The sequence below is a fragment of the Sceloporus undulatus genome, chromosome 2 (assembly GCF_019175285.1).
Source record: "Sceloporus undulatus isolate JIND9_A2432 ecotype Alabama chromosome 2, SceUnd_v1.1, whole genome shotgun sequence".
Lineage (NCBI taxonomy): Eukaryota > Metazoa > Chordata > Lepidosauria > Squamata > Phrynosomatidae > Sceloporus > Sceloporus undulatus.
In genome coordinates this window covers 301,912,638-301,925,371 of record NC_056523.1, presented here as the reverse complement: position 1 = coordinate 301,925,371, position 12,734 = coordinate 301,912,638, and positions in this window count along the sequence as shown.

Sequence of the window (12,734 nt, the reverse complement as noted above, 5' to 3'; positions counted from 1 at the left end):
CGGGGAGCGGGAGGCCGGGGCCCCTCCCTCGGCTGCTCCCCAACAGCCTTCTTCTGCCCAGGGAGGGCGACAGGGACAGGAGGAGGAGAGCCCTTCGGTGCAGGTTGGCAGCGGCTGATCTCCAGGCTCTCCTCCTGCTCAGCCTCCTCCTCTGCGCCGGCTGCCTTCAAGGTTCCCATATATATAGTGTGTGTGTGTGTGAGAGAGAGAGTGTGTGTATATATATATATATATATATATATATATATATGTAGTGTATGTGTGTGAGAGAGTATGTATGTATATATATAGTGTATGTGTGTGTGAAAGAGAGTGTATATATATAGTGTGTGTGAGAGTATATATATATATATATATATATATACAGTATAGTGTATGTATGTGAGAGAGTGCGTGTGTGTGTGTGTGTGTGTGTGTATATATATAGTATATGTGTGAGAGAGTACAGTCGGCCCTTCTTATACACGGATTTTTTATACACAGATTTAAGCATACACGGTTTGAAAATGTTCCAAAAAAGTATAAATTTACCTTGATTTTCAATTTTTTATAAGGGACACCATTGTGCTATGTCATTATATTTAATGGGACTTGAGAATAAACGGATTTTGTTATACACGGGGGATCTGGGAACCAAACCCCAGCGTATAACAAGGATCCACTGTATGTATTGTACTGTATATATATATAGTGTGTGTGTGAGAGAGAGAAATTATATGTGTGTGGAGTGTTATATATACAGTATATAAATGTGTGTGTGTGTGTATATATATATATATAAGAAATAAATGGTGTGGTTGTGTGGAGAGGTGTGTGTGGGTGTGTGTATATATAATATGTCTTTGTGTGTGGGTCGTGTGTCCCATATATAGATATATATATATATATTACACGCACGCACATGCACACACACACATATAGTATGTGTGTGTATATGTGTGTGCGTGTTGTGTGCCTTTATATTATATATGTACAACACACACACACACACACACACACACATATATAGTATATATGTGTGTGTATTGTGTGCCTTCAAGGTTCCCCTTTACATTATATATATATATACACACACACACACACAGCGTTTGTATATGTCTTCAAGATACCCCTTTACATATAATTTTATATATTATATATATAATGTGTGTGTGTATTATATATACACACATATACATAATATTTATATACAATCGAGTGTGTGTGTGTATACACAATATGTAAAGGGGAAGCTTGAAGGCACACAACACACATCCTTCCCAGCACAGAGGAGGTTCAGCAGGACGGTCTCAAGTATGTGTATACACACACACATACACACACACACAAGTTATATATATAACCTTCCTATATATAGGTTTCTGACTTATGGCAACCCTAAGGAAACCCTATCCTGTAGGTTTCTTGGAAAGGTAGGTTCAGAGGAGGTTTGCCATGGCCTTCCCCTGAGGCTGAGAGAGTGTGACTTGCCCAAGCTCACCTAGTGGGTTTCATGGCCGAGCCGGGAATTGAATCCTGGTCTCCAGAGTCATAGGGCCAACACTCAAACCATCACATCACAATAGCTGGTGGTAAAGTATTGTTGTTTCTGACTCAAGGTTTTCTGGGGCTGAGAGAGTGTGACTTGCCCAAGTCACTCAGTGGGTTTCACAGCCCAGTAGGGAATCGAGCCCTGGTCTCCAGAGCCATGGGGCCAACACTAAAGCCATAGACTCATAGTTAGAAGAGACCACAAGGGTCATCCAGTCCAACCTCAGGCTCACAGTGAAAGCACACCTGACAGATGGCCATCCAGACTCTTTTTAAAAAGATGTTTAAACTACTACAGCACACTGGCTGTTGGTAAAGTATTGTTGTTTCTGACTTACATTGAGCCTGTTTTCCAGGGCCTAGAGTGTGTGATTTGTCAGGGTCACTCAGTGAGTTTCATGGCTAATAAATAATAATAAAACTTTTATTTATATCCCACTTTTCTGTGACAAGACAATCAAAGCGGCTTACAACACATTAAAATCCACATTTACAAATTTGTGTCCCAAATTCCCCCCCCCCTTAAAAAAGGATTAAACAAGTTACAATTAAAACATCTATTAAAAACACAATAAAATACAGCGAGGACAGAGCAGTGGGCTGATACATGATGCCGGGGGCAGTCATTCTGTGGCCAGGCACTTTTATTCAGGAAAGGCCTGCTGGAAGAGATCTGTCTTGACAGCTTGAGCTGGGAATCCAGTGCTCAAACCACTATGCCACGGAGGGAGTGATAATGGGCTTCTGCAGCCCAGCTATGCTAGGAGTCCTTCCTCTTTCTATATAAATGCTCCCTGTTGTTGCTGTTAACTGCCATGAGTTGACCACAGCTCATGATAACCCTGTGGATGAGACACCTTCACTGATGAGACACCCCCGTCCTCCATTGCTCTGGTTAGGTCTTTATTTGCGCCTGTGACCTCCCTAATTGTGTCTGTCCATCTGGCATGCAGTCTTCCTCTCTTTCTGCTACCCTCAACCTTTCCCAGCATTATTGTCTTTTCCAATGATTCATGCCTTCTCATGATGTGGCCAAAGTACAACAGCCTCAATTTCATCATTTTGGCTTCCAAGGAGATTTGGCTCGATCTGTTCAAGGATCTCTTTGGTTGTCTTTTTGGCTGTCCATGGCATCCACAGCACTCATCTCCAGCACCACATCTCAAATGAATTGATTTTTGTCTTATCCTCCTTCTTCACTGTCAGTCTCTCACATCTGTACATGATGATGGGGAATACAGTGGCTAAAATGATTCTAAATTTTGTGCTTGGTTGTATATCTTTACTCTAAGATATTTTCTTGTTATTTCATACTTGCTCTTCCCATTCCTAGTCTTCTAATTTCTCTACTGCATCTCATTCCTGATGACTGCTTGATCCAAGGTACAATACATTTTTAAACTATTTCAATTACCCTTTTGTCTAGGTTGAATTTATGTATTTTCTCTATGGTCATGATTTTTTTCTTTATGTTCAGCAGCAAGCCTGCCTTTGCACTTTCTTCAGCAATTCCTTCCTTAGCAATTGCTCCACATCTGTGATGATTTCTACTAGTAATATGGTATCATCCCCATATGCCCTCTAGGGTATGGATGGATGGATAGATAGATAGATAGATAGATAAACAGACAGACAGACACACACACACTGTATAAATGGCTAGAGTAGAGGAAAGAACATTCCTGACATCCCTCTCTATCTCCAAAGTTCTCTTCCTTTGGGGGGAAGGGGCTGCATTTTCTTACTATACCTTGGCTTATAAGCATTTGTGGGTGGGAGTAGCCTTTCTTGCTGACCAAATAATCATCTTGCCTCCTAAGAATGAATTACTATGTTGTGGTAGAATTCAAAGACATAGGCCCAGTACAGACTAGCGCTTTGCGCTGGCCTGAGGCCGAAATTAGGGCTCTGTAGCACCCAGACGCACCCAGCCCTACCTTTGGTGCCCGTGCACCATCTTGCCGCACTCTCGTCCACACGGGGTGCGCAATGATGATGTGTGGGCATCTGAGCCCAAACGGCACTCGCCAGAGACAGTGTCATCATGACACAGAGGTGCCATAATGACCCTGCTAAAAAGAAACCACCTACAATGGCTCCTTTATAGGTATTGCTTCGGTGCCACACCGTGCGACTGGCACGGCACCGACAAGAGGCAACAATGGGTGGCATGGAGCTGCCTGTCTGTATCCCCCCATAGTCCTGTGAGTCTGGAAAATCAGCATGCAAAGGGATCTTGCAGCACTTTTGAGACTAACTGAAAGAGAAAAGTTGGTAGCATGAGCTTCTGTAGACTTGAGCCTATTTCTTCAGATGCCTGCAAGAGCTAGCACTGGAGGACCAGGGCAGAATGCACTGCCCTCCACAATTATTAGCTTCCTTGACATTTTTCTCATTTTTAGGTGAACTGTACTATTTTAATCCCTGGGGGAAAATGAAGCCCATTATTTCAGTGCCACACTGTTCCAGTCTTATGAATATGATTTGTATTTAATATTTGTGTCATATTAAGTCATCATTAATATTATTTACGTGCTAGTTACTCCAAACTTTCCACATGTGAAAATTACCTTTCTCCACTTTTGTTCGTATCTGAAATTTGAAAAGTTTTGTAAATTGTAACTTCATAAAGATACTGTTGTTCTTCCCACTACTGAATGTGAAATCTTGTACAGATTTAGTCTCCCTTACCCAAGATGCATGGAACCAGAGGTGTTTAGGATTTCAGATTTGCTTATTTATTGATTGATTTTGGATTACTTGTATTGGTATATGCATACATAATGAGCTATCTTGGAAATGGTAACCAAATATAAACACATTTTTTTTCATACACAGCCTGAAGGTAATTTTATACAGTATTTTTTAATTAGTTTGTGCATGAAACAAAGTTTGTGTACATTGAACCTTCAGAAAGCAAAAGTGTTACTGTCTCAACCACTCATGAAAAAAAAGTTTTGGTTTTTCTAATATTTTGGAATTTTGAGTACGAGAAACTCAACCTTTATAGTAATTTCTGTAGCTGGGCCTAAATATTTTAAAGGCAGCAGAACCTTTCACATCCTAGAAACTAAACAGGATCAGCCCTGGTTAGTACTTTGATGGAAGATTACCAATTAATACAAGGGGCTGTAGCCTACTGTATATACTCGACTATAAATCGACCTCATGTATAAGTTGAAGGCAGGTTTTGGGGCCAAAATTATGGATTTTGATATGACGTATGGATATGTCAATGGTAGAATGTAAGGGTGTGTAGCATAAACCTTTGTATTATATATTTCCTATTACATAGGAGCTCTGGTGGCGCAGTGGTTAAAAGCCTGTACTGCAGCCACTCACTCAAAACCACAAGGTTGTGAGTTCAAGACCAGCAAAAGGGCTCAAGCTTGACTCATGCTTGCATCCTTCTGAGGTCGCTAAAATGAGAACCCAGATTGTTGGGGGCAAACTAGCTTACAGTTGTAAACCGCTTAGACACTGCTTAGGCAGTATGAAGCGGTATATAAATGAAGCTTGTTTGTTTTTGTTTTTTCTCTGCGCTTTTTGACACTCCATTTTGCGCCTGCCAAAGGCCGGATCGGGGCTGTGGCATGAGGTTGCCGCGGCCCCAATCCAGCTAGGAAAGGGCCGGCGTCCCATTGGGGCTGTATGTACAGCCCCTTGTTTTTCTGACTGGGTTATAACCAACATTTAGAGGTTCACAGATTCCTGTAGGTTCCGTGCTAAAGAATGAACCCACTTCCCAATTGTAAGACACAGGTTAGCAGTACCTTAAGCACCTTAATAAGGTGCTAGTTCTGGATTTTATAATATAATAGTAAGAGCAATGCAAGTTTCTAGAGCTAAGATTATAGTGCAGTTCTATTTCTGCCTGGTATGCATCAAATCAGAATGCAAGGCTTGTTTTTATTATTTTAAGATTAATTTCATGATATAATCAGCTTGTATCCTAAATTCCACAAAGTCATGATTCGCTATTCTGTTCCTTTGCTTCTGACAACTGTGTATTCTCCAGCAATATAACAATTCTCTTTGAAAGATCTATTACTTAACCAGCCATTATGTTTTTGGAGGAATCTCAAGAATGTTATTCATTACAAAGCACATATTTGATTGTCAGTGTGAGAAACCTCAGTTCTATTGGTAAGGTCATTCTCTGTCTCCAAAGAGAACTGGGCATCTCAAGCAGTATGTGAACTCAGTTCTTTAGTCAATCTAATTGGTAGCAATGCAGTTTTTTCACAAATTAACAGGTAATTTCTAGGCTGAAATTGCTATTTCTTTAATTTTAGTTAAAGCAGAAAATAAATGCCAGTTTCTTATGGAAATCAGTTTATCATGTTCTGTGATGTAGTACATTTTTAGTAGTTTAAAAGAGTTAAACAGTGCATCTTATTTTTAATGCAAATTGTTCTTAAATTTTTTGCCAGCGTGTTTTTCATTTACAAATAAGCTATAACCTAAGAATGTTTAGTTGTGACCCTCCAACAGTGGAACCATGCACAAAAGAGAAATTTGGTATTAGATTATTGATACTGACACACTGATTTAAATTGTCTTTAAATGTGCTACTTACTTCATCAGGGAAAATTTACAGGTATAGCAGTTTAACTCATATTTCTGTTAAAAACTCATTGTGTTCTTTTGTTAATAATGCTGTATATCATTGCCATTTTTGCAAGATGTTGTAGAATAACCTGAATGAACTTTTCTGCTTTAGAGACAATGATCATCTGTCCAGAAAGTATATATTTTGTTCGGCTGGCATATATTAGATCTGGATTAACTCTAAGATTAAGATTGTACTGTAAGATTGTTCAAAGTGCAGTGGTTTAAAATGCACAAATGATGGAAAGTAGCAAATTTACATCTGTACAAGGTAAACTAACTAAATGTTAAATTGCAGGTGAGACATTGTAGCATAATATAGTATTGTCTAGCTGCCCTGTTTTGAAGTACTATTTGGAAGTATTTTAATGTACTTTCTGGAACGAAGATTATTCTGAAGTTTCTGGATCATTTTTAAAGACAATCAGGCACATGCATATAATTTATTGCAATAATACAAAACATGAAGTTACCAGAGAATGGCTAACTGACAAGACTACCTTTATCCAAATAAAGTCATAATTGGTATATTAGCCTGGCCCTAAACTGATAAGGGGTACCCTAGTACACAGGGGCAAACTGTGCCTCCAGTAACAATTAATACAAGAGCATCCCTAAAATACAAACTTGATCCTTTGGGGATAGATGAAACAACATAAACACCACTTAAGCAGGCAGATCAGCAACCCTCAGTCTTACCTAGATTGTGTTTTATTTTACGAACCCTTCCTCAGTACATTATTGTGCCCAAGAACTGGTTCAGAACACCTATTATCTTGTCTGTAATAGATGAAAAAGAGAATTAGAATGGTGTCATTCACATTGTTAGACACTGTCATCTGATTGTTTCATGCTAGCTGTGTTAGCGGGGTCTGTGGGACTTATCTAAAACATCTTATAAAAGGCTGCCATAATGAAACTGATGATTACAGTAAAATCAACATGGGGCAGACTAGTAATCTGCTGGCACAACCTACTGGAATCAGCTATATAAGTAGGAGAGAAGCTTCTCCAATATAGTGCCCCCACATCCTAGCTAACATACGCTATCCAGCAAGATGCAAGGGTCTATGATGGTGTCAGAAACCACTGAGACGTCCAGAAGAGCTCTTCCTATGTTTCTCTCAGCATAGGTTAACCAGGACAATTTCTGTCTGTTTCTAAAGCAGGAATGAACTGGTCTGGAGAGTTAGTTGATCGATGACTAACTCATTTGGATACTTTGCTCTTAAGGGAGTTTTGGAATCTAATACATGACAGGCTTTGCATAAAAAAAGATTCAGGCCCAAACTTTCACATTTCAAGGTAAGATTAGGAAAATCTCTCTGAAACCACATCATGCTCAATGTAGACAATATTGGCCTCAATAACCAAAGATCTGACTCAGTGTAAGACAACCGCCTGTTGTCCTATGATATAGTTGTTCATGTTATTAAATTCAGTACCTTTCCTCAAGAATTTTGTGATCAGCAACTCTTCTTTATTTTCATTCAGTTATGAAACAGGCATATACCCTACAGCTCTAAAGAAAATTCCTGGTAATGCGCAATATTATTGCTGTTGAAAATCAGCATGGTTTAGTGGTGTGAGTGTTGGAATATGACTCTGGGAGACCAGGGTTGAAATCCCCACTCAGCCATGGAAACCTATTGGTCAAGTTACACTCTCTCAGCCTCAGAGAAAGGCAGAAGCAACCCACCTCTGAATAAATCTTGCCAAGAACACCCCATGACAGGTTCACCTTAGGGTCAGCATATGTCAGAAATAACTTGAAGACACACAACAAATACAGTGGGGCCTTGGTATCCACTGTTGTTTGGTTCCAAGATCACCATCACCTGTCCAGCGGTTACCAAAATCCATGGATACCCAAGTTCTATTATATATGATGGTGAAGTAAAATGGTGTTCCTTCTATAAATGGCAAAATCAAGCGTTGGGGTTTTTTTTTTTTTAGAATTTATATATTTTTGAATATTTTCAAGCTGCGGATGGTTGACTCTGTGGATAAAAAAATCCATGGATACGGAGCGCCAACTATATTGGCATTCATATTTTAAGATGCATTTGGCTGGCAGTTTGGAGGTTAGTCTTTCTAAAACTTATAATAAAAATTTTCAGGATTCAGAAGCATAAAAGAGCATAGACTTTTCCAAATACAGAGGTGGGTTGTGGAACATTTTTCATTCTTTCAGTTCTGGAATTAAACCCTTTCACTTTTGTACTACTGTGTGATAATAAAAGCATACTTGTTGGTTACTGTGGCTCTTGGTATGATCTGAATATATTTGTGTAGGGGGATATTTGGCATTTCAGAAAACACAGGCAGGGCAAAACTTAGGTCACCTGTGGTTTTTTGCAGATTTGTAATCCTTCCACCCTCAGTCTTCTCCATGTTCCCACCAGTCAGCCCACAGACACAGAATTCCAGCACTTCTCAAGAGTTAAGAAGATGCTGCATGGGCATAATCATTGTTTTGTTAGATTTGTTTGCCTTCTAAAGTGAAATGTTCTGTAGATACAGCTACAGTCAGAATAAATGTCATTACCTATGTTGTCTGGTTTAGATAGCTTTTGGGGTTTTTTTCTTCTGTAATTAGTGTATTACTCCTTTTGTAACTACAGTAGTAATAATTACAGAAATGAACTGTAAGGGATACCAAGGACCATCTACTCCAATCCTTCACCAGTGCAGGAATCCACAGCTAAAGTATTATTGAAAGATTGCCATATAACTTCTGTTTGAATACCTCTAATGCAGGCAAGTCCATCATCTCTGAGGTAATTTATTCCATTGTTGAACAGCTCTTACCATTAAGAAGTTCTTGCTAAAATTTAATTAAAATCTCCTTTCTTGTAATTTGAAGTTTGGATTCTGTCCTCTGAAGCAACAAAAACAGGCTCATTTCAACTTCCACGTTAAAGTCCTTCAGATATTAGCTCCATCAACTTTCCCCCCTTCTCTGTCATACTTATGTTCAGCTTGTGCTCTGACAAGACCCTTAGATCCAAATGTCACTTATCTTAAATTTGTGCATTTCATTTTCCTGCCTAAAGGTAGTACCTTACATATTCCCATCAAAATTCATTTTGTTGGTTATAACTCAGTTCTTCAATCTGTTAATATTCTTTTATTCTGCTTTATAATTTTAGTTATTAGCTACCCTTCAATTGGGTATCATCTGCAGATTAGATAAGCATACCCTCTATTCCTTCCTGTTTGTAAAGATGTTGAACAACACTGGATCGAGGAAAACATAAAGTCACTTTGACAGCATCTGTACCATTCCTCGTGATCAAGTTTGAAGAGATTAGGTTTATTTGTTTATTGGTAATGCTCAGCAGAAATGCTTGGTAGTTGTGTGTTTTTGTAATATTTAATACCTATAGGGTCATGAGTTCAGTTTCTAAAAACAGGTGAACTTTCTATAGTAATTAGCTTTGATATATGATACCTAGTAGCATCTGACCTTTGGATAGTAATGTTAAAATTAGTTTTATTTTGGTATTTATTTAGGCACCAGATGAGCAGCATCTGTGTGTTTCTAGGCCAGTGTTGTCTTGGAAGATAAATACAGTGAATTCACCTGTCCATGCTGTTTGAAGAAGTAAATGTTGGGGGCCTGTTTCCCCCAGGTTGAGTGTTCCTATCATTTTGAACATCCATTTCAGCTCATGTTTTCATTCCTGTCAATTCTTAAAACAATATTGTTATGCATTTCCAAATGTAAGATCATACAGGCCATTTATCTGGTTGCCTCTGGTGACTAAAAATTGCCTCTAGACAGGGAATTTATGTAAAGTGAAAAAGACAGAACTTTATAGCTATCTCCTCAACTAGTTATGCAGATGTGTGTTCCTCTATGTGTGTGTACATGCACATACATGTGAACATACACACACACGTAATATCTATGGTGTGATGTAATTAATTGTCATTAGCAATATGACACCAGCATCTGAACACATAATTAAAAATGGAGGTTCCATTTCCCACAAATACCTCCATAGCATATGCTAGGTATTCAGTAGTTTGTCAATGTGTTTTCTTCTAGCCTTACAAATATGTAATTATGCAGAACTAAGGCATGTGATTACTAGCTATAAATTGTAACTTTAGAAGGATTATTTAAAACTATGCAATAAGCAATAAATGTGTGTGTGTGCATGTCATGTTTCTATTCTGAATCATAGAATCATAGAATTGGAAGAGACCGCAAGGGCCATCCATTCCAACCCCCTGCCATGCAGGAACACACAATCGAAGCATCCCCGACAGATGGCCATCCAGCCTCTGCTTAAAAATCTCCAAGGAGGGAGACTCCACTCCATTTCTGTAACTGAAATTTGTTGTGTACATTTATCTAGGAGACAGAATACCAATGTGACATAGTTTGCTTGGATATAAATCCCCACTGGAATTGAGAGGTATTATTAGCAGGTTAGGATGTTTAAGAGGGGGTGTATGTATTTATTTATGAAAAACCACACAAGAGAGGACTGATAATTTCCTGGAATTTGGCCTCATTCTATCAAGCTCTGCTCCTGTTCAGGTGGGTGAATGCCATAAATTTAATATGAAATATTCACCACTATGGATAACCAAGAGTTGTCATTTCCATCTTGTCTGAATTTATACTCTTGTCTATTACTCCATTAATTTTAGTTTACAAGCACTTGTTTGAAATGGAAATTGTTTTTCTTTAATTGAATTAATAGTGGCCTGGTCCAGACGGACAGGATAGGACGCCCTCGTCATGTGCAAGGGCAGCTCTTCTAGACGCCCCTCACCCCTCGCACATGATGAGGGCGTCAAAATGGCGGCACCCTGTACAGATGGGTGCCACCATTGTTACATGCCAGACGTGGCGTCATAATGGCGCCGCAAGAAGAACCCGCTTTTTGCATGTTCTTTTTGGTTCGTGGGGAAGTCTCGCGGTCTGGAGGCTGCGGCTTCCCCGCAGACCCAAACTAGGCGCCAGGAGACCGTCCTTTTTGGACGGTCTGTCCCGCGTCAGTATTTCTAATGATGTCACACTGCAAAATAAGCAACATTACAAAGTAGTGATAGAATAAAACTTCACAGCTGTATCAGCCATTGGCAGTGGCTTATTGCTCTTGTTTTTGTTTGTTTGTTTTGGGGGAATGTTTGGTCTAAAATGAGTAGACATTTCTATGGGGAGAAAAGGATTTTCAGAGGGAGTTGCAGTATCCATGGAGCTTGAAGATGCTCCTAATCTTGTTACTTCCTTTAGATATATAGGCAGGCTGCATCAATGTTACTAAGTGTTTTTTCCTGTAGTAACCCAGAAAGCCAACAGTGGTCAAGAATTCTGAGAGCTACAGTTTGGCAACATCTGGGGGACCCAAACTTGTGAACCATTGCCTTACATTACTGCCAGATTAGTCTACTACAGTGTTTTCTGTGTTCTTATATAAACAGTGCTGTCACTTCAATGAGTGCAAAATGTTTTTTACACTAAAGAACTGATAGAATTTTGTTTTCAGGCTTGATTTAGAGTGCTGGCTCTGGCCTTCAAAGCACTAATCAGCTTAGGGCTTGGTTAGCACTGAAACTGTCTGCTGCTGTATAAACCTGTCCAACCTTTGAAATAGGTCCTAGTGGCCCTGTTTCAAATATGAACAAACATGGCAGATGGGTATAAGATATGGAGGATTTGGGTGGAGGGACAATATTTATGGAGCTATCTTATGGTGGAGACTTATTTGTTTTATCACTTTCTATATTTTGACAGATGCTAAAGATTTTGTTTAAAAACATAATGTGTTTCCTGAAGTGCAGGATATATTTGGAATTAAACCTGAAGATATACTACTTTTACACTTCTTTGTTTTACAAAAAAAAGTCTCCGTCTGCTGTCAGGCAAGCGTATTCTTTGCCAGTTAATACTGCTTCCTTTCTGTCCACTGAATAGGAACTAAGAGTTGGGGTGGCATTGCATTTTCTAGAATTGTTCTGAAACTTCTCAAGAAGCAATTGTAATGTGGATTGTTAGAGAATCCCTCTCTCAGGATACCTCTGTACATATGCGCACACACGTGCAAATTCAAGTTGTCTTGAATTGGCGACCCCAGAAATTTTACAGGATTTTCTTTGGCAAGGAATACTCAGATATAGTTTTGCCATTTCCTCTGAAATATAGGCCCTATACAGACAGGCCAAAATAAAGCTGCTTCAGGTCACTTTGGAGGTGTGTTGTCTAAATGATGCATGCGTCGTAAGAGTCCAGAAGCTGTGCCAAAGCCATTCTCCAGTCGTAAGGACTGGAGTGTGGCTTTGGCGTGGCTTCCATACTCTTAGGATGCATACATCATTTAAACAACATACCAACATAACAACATTCAAATTACTACACCACACTGGCTCTCTTAGGCCAGTTTACTACATATACATTGCTAAGAGAGGATTAAATATTGCTTCCCTTTTTAGGCATAACAGTGGGTGATACTTCTAACATGCTGGTCTCTGGCACACTTCAGTTCTTTACTTACACAATAGCATGTCATTGGTTTATGAAAGCAAAGTCCGCTGAAAGGAATGATAAGATCCAAAACCTTGTTTTATCTCTCTGT